Genomic DNA, 20,460 nt, shown 5'->3' with positions numbered 1-20,460 from the left:
GTTACCATTCCTGCCTGTTAAGTGAGAATCTTCGAAACAACACTGGGAACTGGATCTAGACAACTGTTGAGAGTGCACTGTAAACATGTGGCCCACATGCAGAGATGAGTCCAATGTGATTGTCACACTGAGGGAGATGGAAATGCTAAAATACAGAAGGTGCGTGTAGACTCTACACTGTAGAGGAAATTAAATAATCAGCAAAATATTTAATAGATGAAAAAGCCCCTTCATAAGGAGATGAAGGGAAACAGTAGGCCATGCCAGGCCTAAACTCACACAGACAGGGTTGCAATTACTTACCTTCTGAGGTGTATGCAAACATACTATCGGCGCCCCCCGAACGAAAGTTGTTGAGCAAGGGGGGGGGGGGGGGGGGTGGCGAACGTAAGATGGACACAAATTCAGTATTATATCTGATCGATTTGGCGCCCCCTCTAGTGCAGCGCCCCTATGCGTCGCATACGTTGCATACCCCCTTTTTGCGCCATTGCACACAGACCATGAGTTCTCAGATATGAACAGACAAGTTCTGGCTTTGCCTCATGCTGAGTGTACATGTCATGTATGTGACCAATGAATGTCGCGTATGTGTGTGACTGACCTTGAGACAGGAGGACAGGTAGTCAGGATTACAGTCAAGTGAATCAGCCATTCATTGTAAACATTAGTCATATGTCAGGATGCCACACATGTGATTTCAGCCCTAAACATCGTCCTTCTAATGGTGTTTATTTTCTTTGTGCTCCATTCATGGTTTATTTCTATGAATCTAAACACCAGACATCTTTATGTTTGACACAGTAAGCATGACGTAGCATGAGTAGATTTATCAGCCATGCAGAGACACACCTTCACTACTCAGTAACTACTCAGCAGTCTGTTTCCTGTCCAAACAACGACCGTAAGATCTCTCTTGGCAAGGGCATGGCCACTGTTAGTAAATCAGTTATGAAAGTTTAGTAAATCCTCCATTGACACATAACTTTTCTAAGCCAGACATGATTTAGCCAGTCCTACTGTTCAATGACTCAACATCGAAATGCTATTTACACATGCTAACTTGTAGGTATGGAGTATTACCTTCCATTAAAAATAAATATATAATACTTGCTGTTGGACTGCACGTACATTTAAAATAAATATATAATACATCTACTGTCCATACATAAATGCAGACTTGATTAATCAGTTTTTCTTTTGCTCATGAGGCACCTTTATAGCACTACAGTCAGATTCTTGTTAGCAGAGATGTGGTTGTTTGACTGGCATGGGGCAGATAAGTCTGGATGTGTGTGGTTCCTATATAGAACAGTTTCTTCACTGCTTTTGTGGCTATACTGGTATGTAGATGTCTGTTAGACCTGGCCATTAGTGGCCAACAAAAGAGATAGTTCAGGCTTCTGTGTGGAGTCTTAGCAACACTTTGGGCCATGAAGAAGCAGGTCTGTTTCACAGTCCAAAATGTTGCTAAGACGCCATATGGGACCACAGAGTTTGTGGAGAAATCCGAAGGAATGCTGAAGGAGCAGAGAAAGGTATACAAACACCATTACCATCAAATGTAATTACAGGATAATATAAAAAGTCAACAAAAAATCTAACACCTTTAACGGTACAGCAAATTACCTCAGATATAAACATGTACAGACATTTCAGATAATGCAGATATATCTGGGGTATCCAGTAGTTTGTTTCCTCCCTGTGTCATTACCTCAGGCCTTGTGACTGAGATGTCAATAAAAGCCTGCTTTAGTCATAAATTCTACCACAAGAGCTACCAAAAATAAAGACTGATGGATGACTAACCACATCACTCAAAGCTTTCCGTTCAGGTATACACCACATCATGGTTGCCTGTTGCTTCTGCATGCGGATCACTGAATTATTGAAGAAGTAAGTACAACAAAGCAGTCAGATGTGAAATATTATGTAGCATGTTCCAAGATTATATTCCAGGTAGTAGAATACTCCATATAGGGAAAACCAATCCTTCCAATTAATAATTGTGTTGGGTAAGAGTTTCTGGTATTTAAAGTGATGTGTGAGTTAGGAGAGAAATATATAGGGTTTTATTGTAATAGTTTATGGCTCTGATGTGCTTTCCCATGATCCCTTGAGCCAGGCCTCACGGATGTTTTCTTACAGAATGTCACATGCTGGTGTTCTAACCCTCTTTGAATATGAATGTCTTTGCAGTGTCTTTAATTTCTGATTTACGTTGTCTTTTAGTGCTGAAGCCATGGTTAATACGATCGTTGAGGTCTCCCTGGATCGCTATTAACGATGATTCACCAAGAAGAATTAGATGCATCTATTGTGAAGTGGCTTAGGTGCAGAATGTTGTAACCCATCCTTGGGATAAACAACGAAGAAAAGTGTCCAGCTCTGGCATTAACTACACATTGGGCTCCCTCTTAAATTTGCAGCCCTGGTTTCAGCTTGTGTTTTTATTGAGTAAGGTGAAAAGCTAACAGTGTGCTTTTATATGTCCAGAATGCATACAAGAGGGAGATATATGAGACCAAGCCAACACAAAATGGCACCCAGCCAAGCCTGCTAACACTAACACGCACTGATGCAAATGTCCACGGCTCGACACCTTATTTAGCCTAAACTATTAATCACCCAAATAGGACGATTTTTACACTGCACATCCTTTTGAATATAACCAGGCATTGGTTCATGGAAGGAGGGGGTCTCAGAACCAGGAGGTGCCTGCTGCCATCAGCCACACCCCTCCCCCGCCCGCACTCCCACCACCCTGCCCCCCGCCTCTCATTATGTCCTGCTAAGCTCACCCCTCCCCTGCTTATTCCATCCACTGGGCCTAACAGGCAAACAGCCTGTCAGCCAGCATTAGGGCCCTGTGCTGTGACTGCACACGTCTGGAGCTTCAGCGGAGGGCAAGAGCGGGGTGTGGGTGCCCAGCCCAAAGCTCCTGCTCAACACCCACGCTGAAGGCGCACGCTGTCAGGTCGGTTTGTATCCGCAGGTCGTCCTCCAACGTCTCCCACTAAATCTGCTCAGGCTTTCCGCCTGCAACGGCACGCTAGGTGATTGCACTACATTTTGGCAACCAGGAAGTTGGCCTTTGCCCTCAACAGCAATTTGAAAGGGCTGTTTATATTCCGTTGAGTTGTGTTGTGTCTAAAGAACTCTGCAGGAGGCATGTATGAGCAGTTCTAAGCTATATTACCCCACAGCCAGAAGGACACTGTGCCATGTTTTACAAAATTGTTGGCGTGTTTCTTATCTGTTTCCCCTCTGTGGCAATGATGGTGACCTACATTAGCTCTTGTAACTGGGAGTGTAGCTGTACACTGCCTCCTGCAAGATGAATCATCATGTTGAATTGCATCACTATGTCGTGCGGTGCAGGACGATGATGGCATGAGTCTGATTTTGCTTTACAGTAAAATGCAGATACTTCTCAAATGAAAAGTCTTCTCACGAAATTCACAGGCCAACCTGTGAAAAAGGCCAACCAAATTTGACAACTTTTTGAATTTAGGAAGTGAAAAAGAAACACCTGCTTTAGGAGCACGTGACCCTGAGTCAGTGGAAGAAAAGAGTTCGTGCCACTCCTCACATCTCTCTCTCTCTCTCTCTCTCTCTTTCACACACACACACACACACACACACACACACACACACACACACACACACACACACACACACACAGTCTCTCACTCTGTCTTTCCCACCCCCACCCCTCCCCCATTTATAATTTTTTCCCTCTTGTATTTCAACTTTCTCTTTTTCTCATCTTTTAGTTTCATCTCTCTCTCACTATGTTCCTCTGCTCTCTCTTCTGGATCTTCTCACCTTTCCCCAAGCACTCTCTTCCTGAACCACTCTCTTCAGCCAGCCCTCCCTCCCTCTCTCCTGCCCTAGCTGTGCTCTTGCTGTAGTCCATTACATACGTGCTGCGTGCCCCTCTCTCTCTCTCTCTCTCTTACTCACTTCCCCACAGACACGCTCTCATTCTTTCTCATGATGACTCACAAACTTCTTCTACCAGCTAATCCGTCATCTGGAGGTGATTAGCACTTGTGCGCTACAAATGCTATTTCAGAGCAGTGCAGACTCCACGCTGAGAAACACTCTTTATGCAGGTACTGTCCCAAAGCTACCAAACCCACGTAAGTCAAGGTCCTGTTTCCAAGTAGCTATGTTTGAGGAGAGACACTTGTGTCCACAAATATCAGATTACATGCTCAAAAAGAGTTCCAGGGGAAAAAAAACCAAAACAACTATTCTAACAATCTGCCGAGTAGAAAAACAATGATGTGTTTAAGCAGTCCTATGTCTTACACTCTAATGGGGGTTTTTTTATTCTGGTATGCTGCAATTTCTGGTGAGAAACCACGGCTTCCTCCCAGACATGTTTGACACGCATGTGCAGACACACATAATCTAGTTCCTGCTACCTACTTACCTCAGATGAACTTACAATTTCAAACTGCGTTTACAATTACGATCTAAAACTGCCCACACACACGCCCAGTGACATGCGCAACCACACAGCATGGCAGCCAGAAGGAACTCCTCTGCTCTGGTTCATGCCATTTTCTACCAACTGACCTCAGATGAACTCTCCCTGTGAAAGATATGATTTGGTTTACATTTTTTCATGGCTCCCTAAGAACTAAGAGATAGATAGATAGATAGATAGATAGATAGATAGATAGATAGATAGATAGATAGATAGATAGATAGATAGATAGATAGATAGATAGATAGATAGATAGATACTACTTTATTGTCATTGCTCAGTACATGTACAGGCAGTGAGATGCAGTTAGCATCTGTGTTAAAGTGTTAAAGAATAGCACTGCACAATTGTACGGACTGCAAATGTTGCATGTGTGACAGGAGTATTGTTGAGCAGGTCACAGAAAGCACTTTGGCAAAAAACATTCAGCTTGAGCGAACACACAGATATGTTGCCTGTTAGCGTGTAGAGTGGCTCGATCTGACCCGATGTCTACTCAACCTGAGAGTAGGAGACCAGAGGACAAAAGGTCGGTGTCTGTAAAAGCTGTTGGGGGCTTTTTTTTACAGGGTAAGAAACTTCTCCTAGTACCATTCATTTTCACACACGCACACACACACACGCATACACGCACACACACACACACGCACATTCACATGCACGCATGCACACATGCACACACACACACACACAGCCCTCTAAAGCAGCAGTGTTTGAAAGAGAAGCACTGTTGCAAGTGTTGGCACCAGGAGAACTATGAGCTCAGCGATGGACCTGAAAAGATGAACCAATAGAAGCTGTCCCAGATGGAGATCACAGAGCCAGTTTTCACATGGTGGTCTCGCCCCCCTCGCCCCTTTCCCAGAATGCTTTCACATGCCAGTTATAATAAGACCTGACACTGCTTCCCCAGAACAAGCATCCACACTCCATTTGAACCTACACAGACAGGTCTGACATGGTTAAGAATCAGAACAAACCAATAGTGAGTTTAGCAGGAATTTGACAATTTGACTTTCTAATCATGTTTGCAGAGTGAATGTTTCTCTTTACTGTAATGTCTTTTCCATGAGCTGTAGCTGCTAGGGATGTCCCGATCCAGCTTTTTGAACTTCCGATCAGATACCGATATTTATTTGCACTTCCGATCCGATACCGATATCGGACGATACCGATACCGACCTATCCGAGCATGTATTAAAGTTTAAACTTATTTAACCAACTTACTTTGTTGTCAAACTCATGTTAAAAAGCGTTTTACTCTTGATAACAAGTAGCCAGCTGAATTAGGTGTGTTTGAATAATACACAATGGTTGGTAAGGAGAAACTGACCTGTTTATTTAGCAATTAATAAGCTCATAATATACAAAATAGTAAATAACAAACAGAAATGGCATCAGTAAACCAAGGTCTAAAAAGCCATACGTGCAAACAATATTGTAAATTGTATTTTTTAAAGTGGCAGTTTTTCACACTTCGCAAACGTTTCTGCCAGTGTTAGTTGTGTAGGACCTTTCTTTTTGTCTTCGGTTTTCTTTAGAAACTCTTGTTGTTTATGGTGGTATTTTGCTAAATGCTTGATTAGATTGGTTGTATTAAAAGTCTTAAAGTATTACAGCTTTTTACCGATAACTTCAAATTTACATGGCCTGAATGGTTAGGAGACGCCACTGAGCTAATTGGGGAGATGCTATGCTCGTGTGCTGAAGGTGTGCTGGAAAATGCGGACCGGATTTTACTCTCACTGGCGAAAACACAGCAAAAACTGGAATGGATTATATAAATGGGTGCGCTGGAAAACCCGGGTCGGACAAAAAAAAAAACTGGATCGGGAGTCTGGATCGGCATTTTCTCGTGCCTGCCGATCCGATACCGATACGCATTTTTTGCAAATATCGGCGGCCAATCCGATTCAAATATCTGAGTCACCTGAGTCTGTAATAGATCAGAAAGGTCAAACAAATATCAAACTCAGTTTTATACAATAATATTGAAATATTTAATTTAAAAATGTGCCTTTCTAAGCCTTTGTAATATGTGTCAGTGCGACAAGATAGACAACTCAAAAAAAAGAATCATTTGAAAGAATCTTTCAAATGATGACACTCTTAAAATATTTTATTTTTGAGTAAATGTAATGAAAAAAATCTGTTCTAACAAATATGCAGAGTTGTATAGTAATGAAGTAGAACTAATTCACTACTGTACTTAAGTACTAAAATGCTGTATCTGTACTTTACTGGAGTATTATTTTTTTCTCCTACTTCCACTTTTACTTCACTACATATTTTCCATCAGTTTAATACTTTTACTCTGATACATTTTTTACGTGCTGTATAGTTACTCGTTACAATTATAAACATGTTAGCTGGCGCTGTCACCGGGTCAAGCGATGAGAAAACTGCACATACTCCGGTCGCATCTCGTTTACTCTGCTGCTGCCTTCACTGAACACTTGAGCTTCGTAATCTAGGTTCACTTGACACGTCGTGACTGCCACAAGGGTCCGTGCGGCAAAAATTACGCAATTGCGGTGGCTCCGCCCATGTGCGTTGGCCACGAGCGCGGTCACGTCTCGAGGTCGTGCACCTCTCGATTTTTGTGTGTGCGAAGTTACAAGTTGGAATTCATGCACTTGAATTTGAAGGTCCATTTTCAGTAATTTCCAGCACATTCAGCTTAATTTACTAATTGATACAAATACACACATTCTCGAAATTATTCCAAATAATTCGTTTTTTATCTCATTAAAAGAGATGCACAGAAGACACACCAGCTTTAGCTGTCAGTAAGCGCTAGTTAGGTTAGATATCTTAGCTAACTAACCTAATTATGTTCATGACGTGCTGCAGTATTCACTTAACATTAGCGGGCAATCATAAAGGTGATGTCACGCAGAATTGTGTTTATAACAACAGTAAGCCGTGTCTCTTTTCATGCTGACTAATCATATGCCCATTTTTATAGTGTAGTGTATTTATAGGGTAAGGGCATTTGTTGAGGGTAAACGCAGGGCAGTAGGCTCACCCTTAGAATCCGACGGACGGATTTTACGTCCAAAATACACCTCGTTTTCTCAGATAAATTAAGGCGAACTTGTACTTCTGCGTCAAACCTACGACGTAGCGGGACATAGGTTATCTGTTTTTTGTGTACAAAGTGTTAAGCCCAGTTTTTTTAAGTTGCTACTTGTTTGTACATAGAGAACACTTGTATTTGTGGTCTTTGACATCTTTGATTTGTAAGTGATATATAAAAACAATTGATAATCAAACTGACAGCTTTCTTTAATTAATTCAAAACACAATACTTGTACTTTTTACTTTCAGTACTTGAGTAATAAATTTTAGAATAAACTACTTGCAATACTTTATACAATACTGCAAATATGTGATGATAGTCAGAGGGAATGAGGATTTAGCTGGTAATGAAGGTGGACAGAGTACTTATTTGAGTACATTTTATCTGTATATGTAAAGATTTTGTACAGTTTAGCAATGTTGTCAAGGACATGGTAGTAGAAACCGGTTAGGATTAAGCCAAGGGTAAGACCTAATATTCAAATATGAAAGTTTTTGACTTTCAGCATTACAACATGCTCATCCAACCAACCTCTTCAAACAATTCACATTTGGCCTTTTATAGTGCTCCACAGAAGTGGTGTGATATCACTTCCTGGAATTTTGGCAGGAAATCCAACCCATAAAAGCTCTCTACAGAACCCAATCTGTTTAATCAAAAAGACAAAATGTCTGCCTTCCTCTGCATACTAATCAGCGGTAAGTGTTTTCTTCAGTCTTACTATATTCTAATACTCATAATACACATTTTACCTTGCCCAACATTATATAACCTTTTCTGCTTTCTGTGCATGCTCTCCTTTGGTTAACAGATGAGTGTTATTATTCAATTAAAGAATATTCCATCCAATGTGTCTCTTACATACGTTTGCAGAACAAAGGGTTTGTCAAAGTCAGGACTCTGCAAAACCGCATTCTTCCATAGAGCCCCTTCAGGTTCCTGAACACCTGTTCACATTCCTTTGTCCATTTCACCCTCCCAAGTACTGATTTCTTTGTGTGGTTGGTAAGGGCTGCTGCTCTGGTGGAGAATTGTGGTATAAATTTTCTAGGAATTTATAGAAACGATCCCTAGGAACGATCACACTCCTCTTAGTGGTGCATACAGGAAATGACTATCGCTTCCACCTTGTGGTTGCACTTGCCCATCACCCAACACAAATCCCAGGTTCTTGATCCAGTGCTTGACAACAAATCCAAGGGTTAATGGTTAATCTGGCCTTTTAGATCCTGTGGAGCACGTCCTTGAGATGTGCAATATGGTCCTGCCAGGTGTGGCTGAAGATGACCACATCATCCAGGTATGCTGCTGCGTAGTCCGCTGCGCCTTCTAGAATCTTATCCATCAACCTCTGGAATGTTGCCGGTGCCCCCTGTAGGCCAAATGGCATCACTGTGAACTTGAACATCCCATATGGTGTTTTAAAAGCAGTTATCTCTCTTGACTCTGGTGGTAGCGGCACCTGCCAGTATCCTTTACTCAGGTCAATTGTAGTGATGTATTTGGCTCTACCCAGTCTTTCAATCATGTCATCTACTCGTGGCATTGGGTTTGGGTCAAACTTGGACAGGGTGTTGACCAGCCTGAAGTCAATGCAAAACCACACTTATCCATTCTTTTTTGGTACCAGCACTATCGGGCTGCACCACTCACTTCTCGAGGATTCAATCATGCTCATCTCTCTCATTGTTTGGAGTTCATCCTGCAACACTGGTAACAGCCTCTCTGGTACTCTAGCAATTCTGACGAGCTGATGTGTTCTCCTTCAGATGGATCTTACATTGGACCATGGTGGTATGTCCAGGTCGTTCTAGGAGATCCACCACTTGTTCTTGTTGCCCTGTCGACAAGTGAGACAAATCCAATGATTGCCCTGTCTAGTGTGTGGGGAAATACTGCTCTGGAAGCTCTTCCTCTTCTCTTACTGCTTTTACTATGAGTTGCTGCACCATTTCAGTCCCTCTGTGATATTCTTTCAGAAGGTTGGCATGGAACTTCTGGTACTTCTTGCTCCGCTCCAGCATAGACTGTTCATATGTCACTGGAGCGACCTTTCTGGTGGTTTTGTACGGTCCATGCCATCTTGTCAGCAGCTTTCGCTAGTAGGTAGAAGCAGTAACACCTCTTGTCCTGGCTTGAACACTCACGTGCAAGGTTTGTGGTCATACCATGTTCTTTGGCTGCACTGTGCCTTCCGCAGATGTTCCTGGGCCAGGCCTGTCACCTCCTCCAGCATCTCTCTTGTCCTTATCACATATGCCACCACATTCTCTCCGGTGGCTTTAGGTTCCTCCCATTATGACGTCCAAACAGCAACTCAAAGATGGAAAATTTTGTGGGTGCCTGTGGCACCTCCCTATATGCAAAGAGAAGGTAGGGAAGCCACTGGTTCCAGTCAGTACCAGTCTGTGAAATTAATTTACGGAGCGTTGCTTTGAGATGCATTGTCTGGTTGAATTGTTCCACCAAGCCATATTTGCGGGTGATGGGGGAGGTCTTAATGCCATGTATACCTAGTAGCTTATAGACATCTCATAATAATCTAGACAAGAAATTCACACCCTGATCTGTCAAGATCTCCCGACGTAGACCTACCCTTGAGAACAGATGTACAAGAGCATTAGCTACCTGCCTAGCCTTAACATCTTGTAACGGAAAAGTTTCAGGGTACCGTGTAGCATAGTCACATATAACTAGAATATACCTATTCCCTGACTTACTCCTTTCCAATGAGCTCACTATGTCCATTCCTATTCGCTCAAATGGAGTTTCAATAATAGGAAGAGGCTGTAAATGTGCTGTAGGGACTGATCTGCCTGACGTTAATTGGCACTCCTGACATGTTCTACAAAATTCGGTCACATTTGTGTACAAATTTGGCCATGTAAAATGTGTACCAATACGAGCTAGTGTTTTATATCTACCTAGATGTCCTGCCCAAGGTATGGAATGCCACAGTTTCATTACTGTTAGCCTCATGGCTGCTGGAACAACTAGGAGCTCAAGTTAATCTTTACGCTGATATAGAGTACCTTTCCTCATCATATAAACGTCTTCATCTAGACCCGTGCCCTGTTTGATACCATCAATCTCTGACACCTTATTGAACCATGGCTGCAAAATTGGATCCTGACTCTGCAGTATGGCAATATTTGATGGTATAGGGAGATCCACCAGGGTCTCCGGTTTTGGTGTGGGCTCTTTCTGGTCTATCTGTGTGGTGCTTAAGAACTTTTCCCTGACTCTCTGTGCTTTTGATTTTGAGTTTGCAAAAGTTTAACTTTATTTCACAGTATTGGAAAGGAAATTCTTGTCACTACTAAACATTGCTCACGTTTGGGGAGCAGTTCTACAATAGCTGGAATTTACCTGCCTAAATCTAATGGGTATGGTAACTGAGCTGCTATTGCTACCATTACCAGAAATGTTTGGCCATCTACTGTTACAGTAAATAAACTTCTGCAGTAGGATAACTTCTTTCATCTCCATGCACACAGCTCACCATTACTCTGCTCTCCCTCTTGTGTTCCCTAGGAATCAGACTTTCCCTCACTAATGTCTGCGAACTGCCTGTGTCAATCAAAGCATTCTACTGCTGACCATTTATCAGTACCGAAACAGTGGGGCCTATTTCCTGCCCAACTACTATCTCGAGATTTTGTCTAGGGACTGTATTCAACAGGGTTGACTTGTGCTTCTTACATTCCGATTCTTTACTGGTTCTTGTTAGCCTGTCATCTTGAGAGGTTATGGATGGTGTTGTGGGTGAAAAATGCCTACTCTGAACACACGGCTGGTGTGCAGATTGTAGCTGAAGTTGTTAGATCCTTGATTCCTTCTTGTAGTGATGAACACTGTGCTGCCTCCTCAGCTGTCTTGGGATTTCGGTCCTTGATCCACATCTGCATCTATGGAGCATTTAACAGAAATTGCTCCATAATCATCATCTCGGATATCTCCTTTACTGTTTTCTGTTCTGGTCTTACCCATTTTGAGAATAGCTCCTTTAGGCGGACATACAGTTCACAAGGAGTCTCCCCAGTATACGCTTCCATTGCCCGAAACCTCTGGCGGTATAGGTCCTATATGATTTCATTCTTTGCAAGCCTTGACTTTGCCTTGACTTTGTTGTAGTCCTCTGCATGGTCACTGTCCATCACCACATATGCACTACGGGCCTTCCCGGTAAGCAGAGGAACTAACCAAAAGGCCCAGTCCTCCTTGTGCCAGTGGCAGACCTTTGCAATTCGCTCAAAGGTTGCCAGGAAGTGCACAGTGTCGTCCTCTGGAGTCAGGGGATGCAGCTTAGGTTCCCTGAAGCCTGGGGGTACCCTCTGTTCCCCTTCCTCTCTCTGGCCGTCCTTACTGGTCCACTTGGTGCTGCAATTGTCTGAACTGGTGTTGAAGGCTCCGCCATCGCTGCTCCTGTGTTCTGGCCTCTCACTCTGCCCACTTATCCCTTGCGGCTTGGCTGTATATGAATCCCTGGAGCATCTTGGTCAGTTCTTCCAACGATGTCTCTGTTGCCTTGGTTTTTCCCACTGCCTGCATTGCCTCACTGGGAACGGGGTCTTTGCCAGAACTGTCCACCATGCCTTTACTCCTCAGGATCATACCAGCCCTCCTTCACATGGCAATATCCACCTGAAACAGTATGTGCCTCACACCCAAAGATGTCTACCATCCAAAAATGTGTCACTCGCAAAGATGAAGGCCCATGCTTAGAAGTGAAGACTTGTACACGAACACTAAGACTTTAAACTAAACACAAAGTCTAAAGCTTGAGCCTAAAGACAAAGAATGGTACTCAGAAGAGAAGAGAAGCCTCATGAACAAAGGTATGCTACCAAACATGAAGGCTCATGTTCAAAATTGCTTTTGGCTGACATAGTTCAGAAGTTCAGAAGACTCGAAAGTTCACAGCCAAAGACAAAGATTTTTTTCGATGACGAAGGTTCACTCCCAAAGACGAAGGCTCACATTCATACAGAAAGGCTCACGCCCAAAGATGAAGGCTCATTTGATGGTTTCTTGTGCCATTCAAATATGAAGGAAGAGGAAGGGCCACGCCATCCTAGAAGAAAATATCCTGGCCAAGCACCTACAATGTGAACCAAATAACCAAATAAACCTGCAGCAATGAAGAACCCTAGACAAACAAGCCTTAATAAAATATCCATGCAAAGTACATTCCACATCACTTTCATTCACTCAGGAAAACACATGAGCATCAAAGTCTAGCTTTGCTGTATTTGTTTGAGCTTAGGTGGCCTAGGAAGATATTGTCTTTTGTTCCTGGTACTGTCCTTTATTTACATTTGCCCATGGGCTAGTCAGAACCAAATTCCAATATAACAAGCATTTGCTCACACAAGGCTTCTTCCTTCTTTCCCCCTTGTTTTTAGCGTTGGTCGCTTCAGTTCATAACTAGAATTTAAGCAATGATTTCATTAAGAAAGATTGACATGCAAAGGTCAGATTCCTAACTAATTTGGCATCAGCATAATAGCTAATTTGCTGTAATGTTGTGGTATCTTACACACCTTCTCATTAGCTCTATGGAATGTATTACATAATCACAAGGAAGGATTTATTTTAGAAATGCACAAAGAAAAATTGTATTAAAGTGGTTTACTGTAAGCTACATGGATATGCATGCTTTTACATCATGTGTAAATCTTAGGAAAAATAAATCTATTCCCAATTCCCAAGACTCTGTGATGAGGGAAAATACACTACCTTAATTAGATTATTTCCCATTAAACCACATTGTTAATTAAGATATATTCTCCCTTCAATCGTTTATTTTAACTGAGCAAAACATTTCAAGAAGTATCTAAGAGAGAAATGTCATTCACTTACTGGTGATTTATTTAAGCACCATCATTTTGACACTAAACATCAGCATGAATAGTTCACTTGTATGCCACTTTATTTATATTTTTGCATCTTCCACTTTCCTGGTTAGAAATGATGAACATCCCCTGTGCCCACAGCACTGTTCCCAGCCCTAACGGTCTCTGACCTGACTCGTATGAAGAGCCTGATCTGCTTGTTCAGGTGTGTAACTGGGCAGAGATACAAGTCTGCAGGCAAGAGAGGTCCCAGAACAGGGTTGGGTTCCCCACCTCAGCATGTTGCTTCATACATCAGGTTCCCCCATCTCTGAACATGAGCGCTCATCTGAAATTACATGAATGGAGGCTGCTCTGGTCCATGCTGGACAGCTGGCTCTGACTCTACCTGTGCTATCACATGGTTTGATTTAAGGGCAGCTTTGATTTGTAAACGGCCTCTCTATGTAAATGTATTATTGCTGCATGCTCTAATTTGCACCGTCTAAACTTCTTATAAATGCACTGGATGACTTTTGCTCATCAGTTTTCTGGTTATGTAATGCGGTTACCGAGTTTCTAGTGTGGAAAGAAAAATAGTTTAAAAAAAACCTAAAAAGCCTATTATTATCATCCATATATTTACTTTATAGCTATACTAAACAATTTATTGAAAAGTTATGGTTAAAGCGTGTCATTGACCTAGTTTTGTCTTGTGACAAATCACGCTTTTAAAGGTCGAATTTAACAGTATAGTTAAATTCGTTAACGCAAGTTTTTTCTTGCGATTTATTCGGACAGCAGTAAATTAATTTGAACGGTAGGATACCGGTATCTTCGTGCGGCGAAATGCGCAATACAATTTGTGTGTAACGGCCTTAAGAATGGGGTCTAGTATTTACTCGGGACAAGGCACGTGACTGGAAATAAACGACAGGTCACGCAGGCGCCCCCATGTGGAGCAGATGCTTTGTTAAGCTTTTTTTGTTTGTTTGCTTGTTTTTTTTTTTAGCATTTTATCTTTTATGGTTTCATACAGCCTAGTGGTTTACAATTCAGGGGAATGTGTCTTTTCTTTTAGCAAATTGCATTGCATAAAATAACATTACCTCATACAGATTAAACTGAAACAATTAAATTAAGCAATTATTACGATTAGATGTTACTTTCAGCAAAGTGTTATAACAGATTCTGTTAAATACTTCATCTTCATATCACAGCATCATCTTTAAGAGCATTTCACATGTTTCACGTGTTTCAGGGCACCAATATCGGACACACCCCCACCACACCTACCTGCCCTCACCACACCTACCCGCCCACCCACACACACAAATGCAAATGCTCAAACAAAAACAACACACATGGTGTTGTATATGTCATCCCAGTCACCCTGTCCTGAGTTCAACTCACCTCTGTGCATCTATCTTGGGCACATGTTTCCCACACTGCTCTGCCAGACTCCTGGGGGGGCCCTTAGCGGCAGGACCAGGCCTGTCCCAGCCACACAGCATTGCACTACATTACCAAACTGGAAATATCGGGCGTGGCCTGTGGACTCCAATAAGGCCACACAAAAAATAGGTGCCTTCATGCTGTGCTAGAGCCCAAAAGACCTGAGATCTACTAGCAATATCAGTGCTGCCACACCATTATGAAAGCCAGAAAAGAAATCTGTTCTCAATTCAAACATTATTAAAATATTATAAACGTTGCCTTCAAGGCTTTATGAAATCTGAAAAAATTGGATGACCCCCCCTCTCCAAAAAAAATTATGCAAAGATGAGTTATATTATATTGGATATCATTGTCTGCATAGCCTTAAGCTAGGGCTTTAAAAGAAATTGCAATAATGGTACAGGAGAAGCAACAGTGGGGACCCGGATGCTTGTGGATTTCCGCTGAATTTTTTGTCTGAAACAAAATGTAAGGGGAGGATTGTTCGAAAATGAATAGACGTCTAAAGGACGTCAAAGGATGAGGACAGAAAAGGACATTCTAGTCTAGTCTGTAGCCTTAAAGCACATCTCAGCTTGTCTCTTCCTCTGGATTTATCCTCAAAATAGCAGATGCATGGGAACAAATTTAGGAATATAAATGGCTGGATGCCGTTTCTGTGTGCAGAGATTGTTCTGAAGTCTCTTCATGACTTTGCATGAATCTACCTGCTAGTTTGAATAAAAAAACAAGTATCTGAAAAAATCTGAACTTTTACTTTATGGATCTGAAATGATAGTGACGCTCTCACAATAGATCTACTACATTTACAACCTGTAAATACTACTGTGGTAATTACTGTAGCATGGTTTTAGTAATTGCTGTGGTAATTAATGTAATCCAACTGTAATGATTTATTTGTGTACTAAAGAATGGCACACCCTCGTCCTGCAGCTGGCCTACTACAGAATTCATCCCTCATCCTCCTGTTTGTATCAACTGATTATTAGTTGTCCCTGTGACTCGCTGTCTCTATTTACAAAACAGTGTAAAGGAGCCTCAGACAGTCATAGCCTCCATGTCAAAAGCCCTGAACCTGCAGAGAGCTTTTTATACCAGAGGAAAATGAGGATTTAGCTGAGATATTCAGCAAGGGCAAGGCTACTGCCCTTCTTCCACACCACCCTTATGACTTACCCCCTTTCGTATAACCTTTTTGTGAATGGAGAGAAGTGTTCTTTCCACCCGTGGAAAAAAAAACTCCTTTCCAGAAAACAAGAAGGGGGAGGTGGTTTTTAAATAGGCCAGTCCCTCAGACTCATAAGGACCTGCAGAAAGTTTGGGACTATCCTCTCACCCCCACCTCACCCCCACCTCACCCCACCCCACTCCATTGGTAAGAGGGAGCTATTCACCAATTTGTAATAATGACTGATCATAAGAATTTTGAATATCTAAAATTAGCTAAGCGCCTCAATCCCCACGGAGCCTATTTTTTAGCCAATCTCCTTTTCAGATTATTTATAGACCGGTATCCAGGAATGGTAAGGCAGATACTTTTTCCCGTATCCATGAAGCAAATAACAAGGAAGTTGATTCTTGCCCTTTATCTATCTGGCTTGAGGAATGTATCATGGACACTAACACAATAGAACTTTGATGAACATCTAAGGAGGAAACTACAATGCTGTGTCTCATACCTGTCCTGAATGAAAATTATATGTCTCTCTGTCCATTTGTGAGAGACTTATCACTTAGGTTTATACCTCTTTAATGTCAGGACACCCTGGTGAGGTCAAGACATAGCTATTCTTTTTACGTAGATGTTGGTGGGAGTCCTTGAACAAAGACATATATGACTATGTCACTTCCAGCTCAGACTGTGCTTGATTTTGTCACTGATCTACCACAGTCTGATGACCTTTTGAGTTACCTGAAGATCTCCTGTCAGATAGCTCACGTCTCTGGTCGTTCATGGAGAAACTAGGAGATAACATCAGAATGATCTCAGGTTATCACCCTCAGAGCAATGGCCAAGTGGAAAAAGGGAATCAAAAGCTGAGAAGGTTTCTCCTTGTGTATTGCTATGACTAATCATAGAACTGGTGTCGTCGCTTGGCCATATGGGCCCTGTGTGTTCTGCTACAGCTTTGATACCTTTTAATAAGCCTTATTTGTCTCCTGGGACCCTGAGCCTTCCTCCTTACCAGCAGTAGTGGATGAAACACACCGAACACTTCTGGGAGAGGTCTGACTAGCACACTGAGCAGTCTATCAGACAAGTACAGTGCCGTGCAGATTGCAGAAGGACACAAGCACCCATATATCTGGCAGGTGATTGAATATCACTGTCTACCAGAGATCTACACCAGAGAGGGAGAGGAAAGTGTAAGCATTACTACCTGGGTCCATTCCAGATTGAGAAGAGGATCAACGAGTTTAATTACAGACTTAAGTTGCCGCAGACTCCTTCTGCCATTTCCTTATCTCTATGTATCTCTGCTAATACCATATTAGCATACTGTGTACGCCTATAGCATCTATGAGATTCTGGATTCCCAGCGGAGGGAAAATGAATATTCCGGTATCTGATTGATTGGGAGGGTCATGGCCTACAGCAGAGGTGTTGGGTTCCAGGGAAGAACGTCCTGCCCTCCTTATAGATTTACACAGGACCCATTCAGACAGACCTGCTTCATGTCCCAGGGGTTGTCCTCGCAGCCACATTGTTTCACTGGCTATCTTGGATTCATTGGTGGGGGAGGGGCACTGCCACGCCCTCATCCTTGGACACGCCCCCCACAGACTTCATTCCCCCAGCCTCCTGTTCATTCCTTATCCCCTGATTATTAGTTGCACCTGTGTCTCATTGTCTCCCTTATCTGTCCCTATATATGCTAACTCTAACCTCCATGTTTGTCCCATATCTGGCATTGCTGAGCCGGTCCTGTGTACTTACCTTTGTAGTCCCGTTGTGCCTTATTCCTTTTCTCCTGGTTTATATCTTTTCCCTGATTCATTTATGTTTAGTCTGCCTTGTGTTTTTTTTTTCTATTTTGCTACCTACCATTGTATTCTGACCCTGAGTTCGCACTGCCCTTTGTAAGACCTATGAATTCTACCTGCAAATGACCCCATCTTTGTCTCCTGAGGCAGACAAGGATCAATAAGACAACCACAGAGTTCATAGAATCCACGTGTTCACTGAAATGAAGATACACAGCACTGTTGCATGTGGTGTGAAAACTTTCGGGAATCAGTACTACTGTTATGAAATTATATAAGACCAAATAAAAATATTGTTAGTGAAAATCTTCCTAATATTTCTGTGGTGGATTGCACATATAACACATTTCTTCATCTTTGAGTAGGTTGCCGTGAGACTATAGTCAGTCTAATTATAGACTCCAGTAAGAAAGTCACCCAGTCTAGTAATAGACTTGTTTTCTTCCTTGTTATTAATCTTTGTGTATATTGGACTTGTAGGTATGCCAGATGACCACCTTCATTAGGTACAAACATATGCATCAAACCTACACGCTAGTTAAAAAGTTTCCAAAACCACCAGAATACAGTTTGATGCAAATTTACATTTACATTTACATTTATGGCATTTGGCAGACGCCCTTATCCAGAGCGACTTACATTTTAATCTCTTTTTTTATACAAGTGAGCAATTGAGGGTTAAGGGCCTTGCTCAGGGGCACCTCAGTCATGGCATCAGGCCTGGGGATCGAACTCACGACCCACCGGTCACAAGACCAGTTCCCTAACCACCAGGCCATGACTGCCCAAATTGCATCAAGGTGTAGGTGTTGAGGTATAGGTGTTGAGGCATAGGTGAAAAATGCAGTGCTTTGAATAAATGTAGAAATCAGTGTATAAGGTGGAGATATTACAGACAAGCACTTTCCTACATTTACATTTAGAGCATTTAGCAGACGCTCTTATCCAGAGCAAAGTGCTTTGCCTCTGCTCACAGAATGCATTCTAGACAGTAGCATAGATAGTTCAGAACAGATTCTTACTTATCCTTGTATACTCATATAATTCTTTGATATATAAAAGTGGAAATTCTAGGTTATCACTCATGGCCTTGTTATATCAGCTAGTGTACATGAAACTATAGACAGTAACCAAACCCTAAGAGCAAGTTCAGAGCAATATATGAGACATTACACATCTTGTTCAAGATTTTCACATATTTTTGTCTCATGAATCCTGATCTAAGTGTGACCTGATTATTAAAAGCATGGTGTTATTTGACATCAAATTGCTGCCTGTTGTGTAAGTGAAGATGAGGTGAAACAAAGGAAAATGATATCGCAGCACTGGAATTCCAAATACTGCTCAGATGTTTCTTGGAGAGCTGACAGAGCTGTAGTGGTTCGTAGACTTCATATCTACATTAACACTGCTCTCTAAAAGGATCTTCAATCAGTGGTGCTCAGACACCATACAGCCTTTAGCTTAGTAGAATGCTCTCACAGGTGTGAGAAAAGCACTAAACATCCCATAAAAGATATTAAGAAAACAAAATATGAACAAATAAGACTTTTTTAAGTAGAGCTACCAAACAGCACATGGCTGTAGTATTGCATATGGAATTTGATTGTCTACTGGCAAATGTAGACCATCATATAGAAATAAAAATTCAGTACTAGTCACAAACCACAAGATGGCAGCATTTACATGCGACAATAACTGACCTAGTTTTGGTGATTCAATAAGAGTCCCCAAACATCAGTGTCTGGATTCAAAAGAAAAATGTGGCTGTGCCGTACATACAGCTCTCCTTTTCTATAAACGACTGACACTCTTTTAACAAATATCCATTTTTTTCTGTTGGTGTAGGACACCCATCCCCCAAGGTCATTTGAGGTGACAGCATTGGCTGTTTCTCATTGTGGCTGTACTCTGAGGTACTTAAGGGAGTCGTGAACCCTAGTGCCTAGCTTGAGAACGGATTTTCCTATCTTGTTTCAATTAACCTACACTTCAGGAAAAAATAATAAAGAATTATATGAATTTCCATGCATATTTTTGTCTGCATAACATAAAAGCATTAATGAAAAGTAACAAAAAAAAATACTCGCACCTCACAGAAGTGTATCGTTATATTAAACAAATAGCAGGAGTATAGCAGTACACATTTCTCAGCACAGTGTGGCTGTAGCAGAATTAAATTCATTCACCCCCAACCACACCCCCCCATAAATATTTCATCCACCATATGAATTATGCATACTCTATTACATCTCCACATAATATGATGCTCGCGTCAATTTGGAGGCCCATTGCTTCTCAGCTCGACTACTATCAAATCCTCTGTGTGGGTGACATGTGATCCTGTGGTGGGTCCACCCAGTCTCCCACTGCGGGGCTTATGGGAATTATTGCCTTACTGGAAGGGAGGTTAAAGCAGCAGGTCGTCCTGTCCGGAAACCCAGTATCTGGGGAGCAGTTGAAGACTAGATAATTAAGTACTGGTCAAACAAAATATTACGAATGAATTATTCAGTATTAGCATGGTGATGACTGCCACCCCATTTTTTTCTATTTTGGATACTTGATTCCAGGATATGGACAGGAAAATATGGGAGCCTCCA

This window comes from Brachyhypopomus gauderio, chromosome 8 (genome assembly GCF_052324685.1).
Source record: "Brachyhypopomus gauderio isolate BG-103 chromosome 8, BGAUD_0.2, whole genome shotgun sequence".
Lineage (NCBI taxonomy): Eukaryota > Metazoa > Chordata > Actinopteri > Gymnotiformes > Hypopomidae > Brachyhypopomus > Brachyhypopomus gauderio.
Note: the sequence above shows the minus strand (reverse complement) of the source record.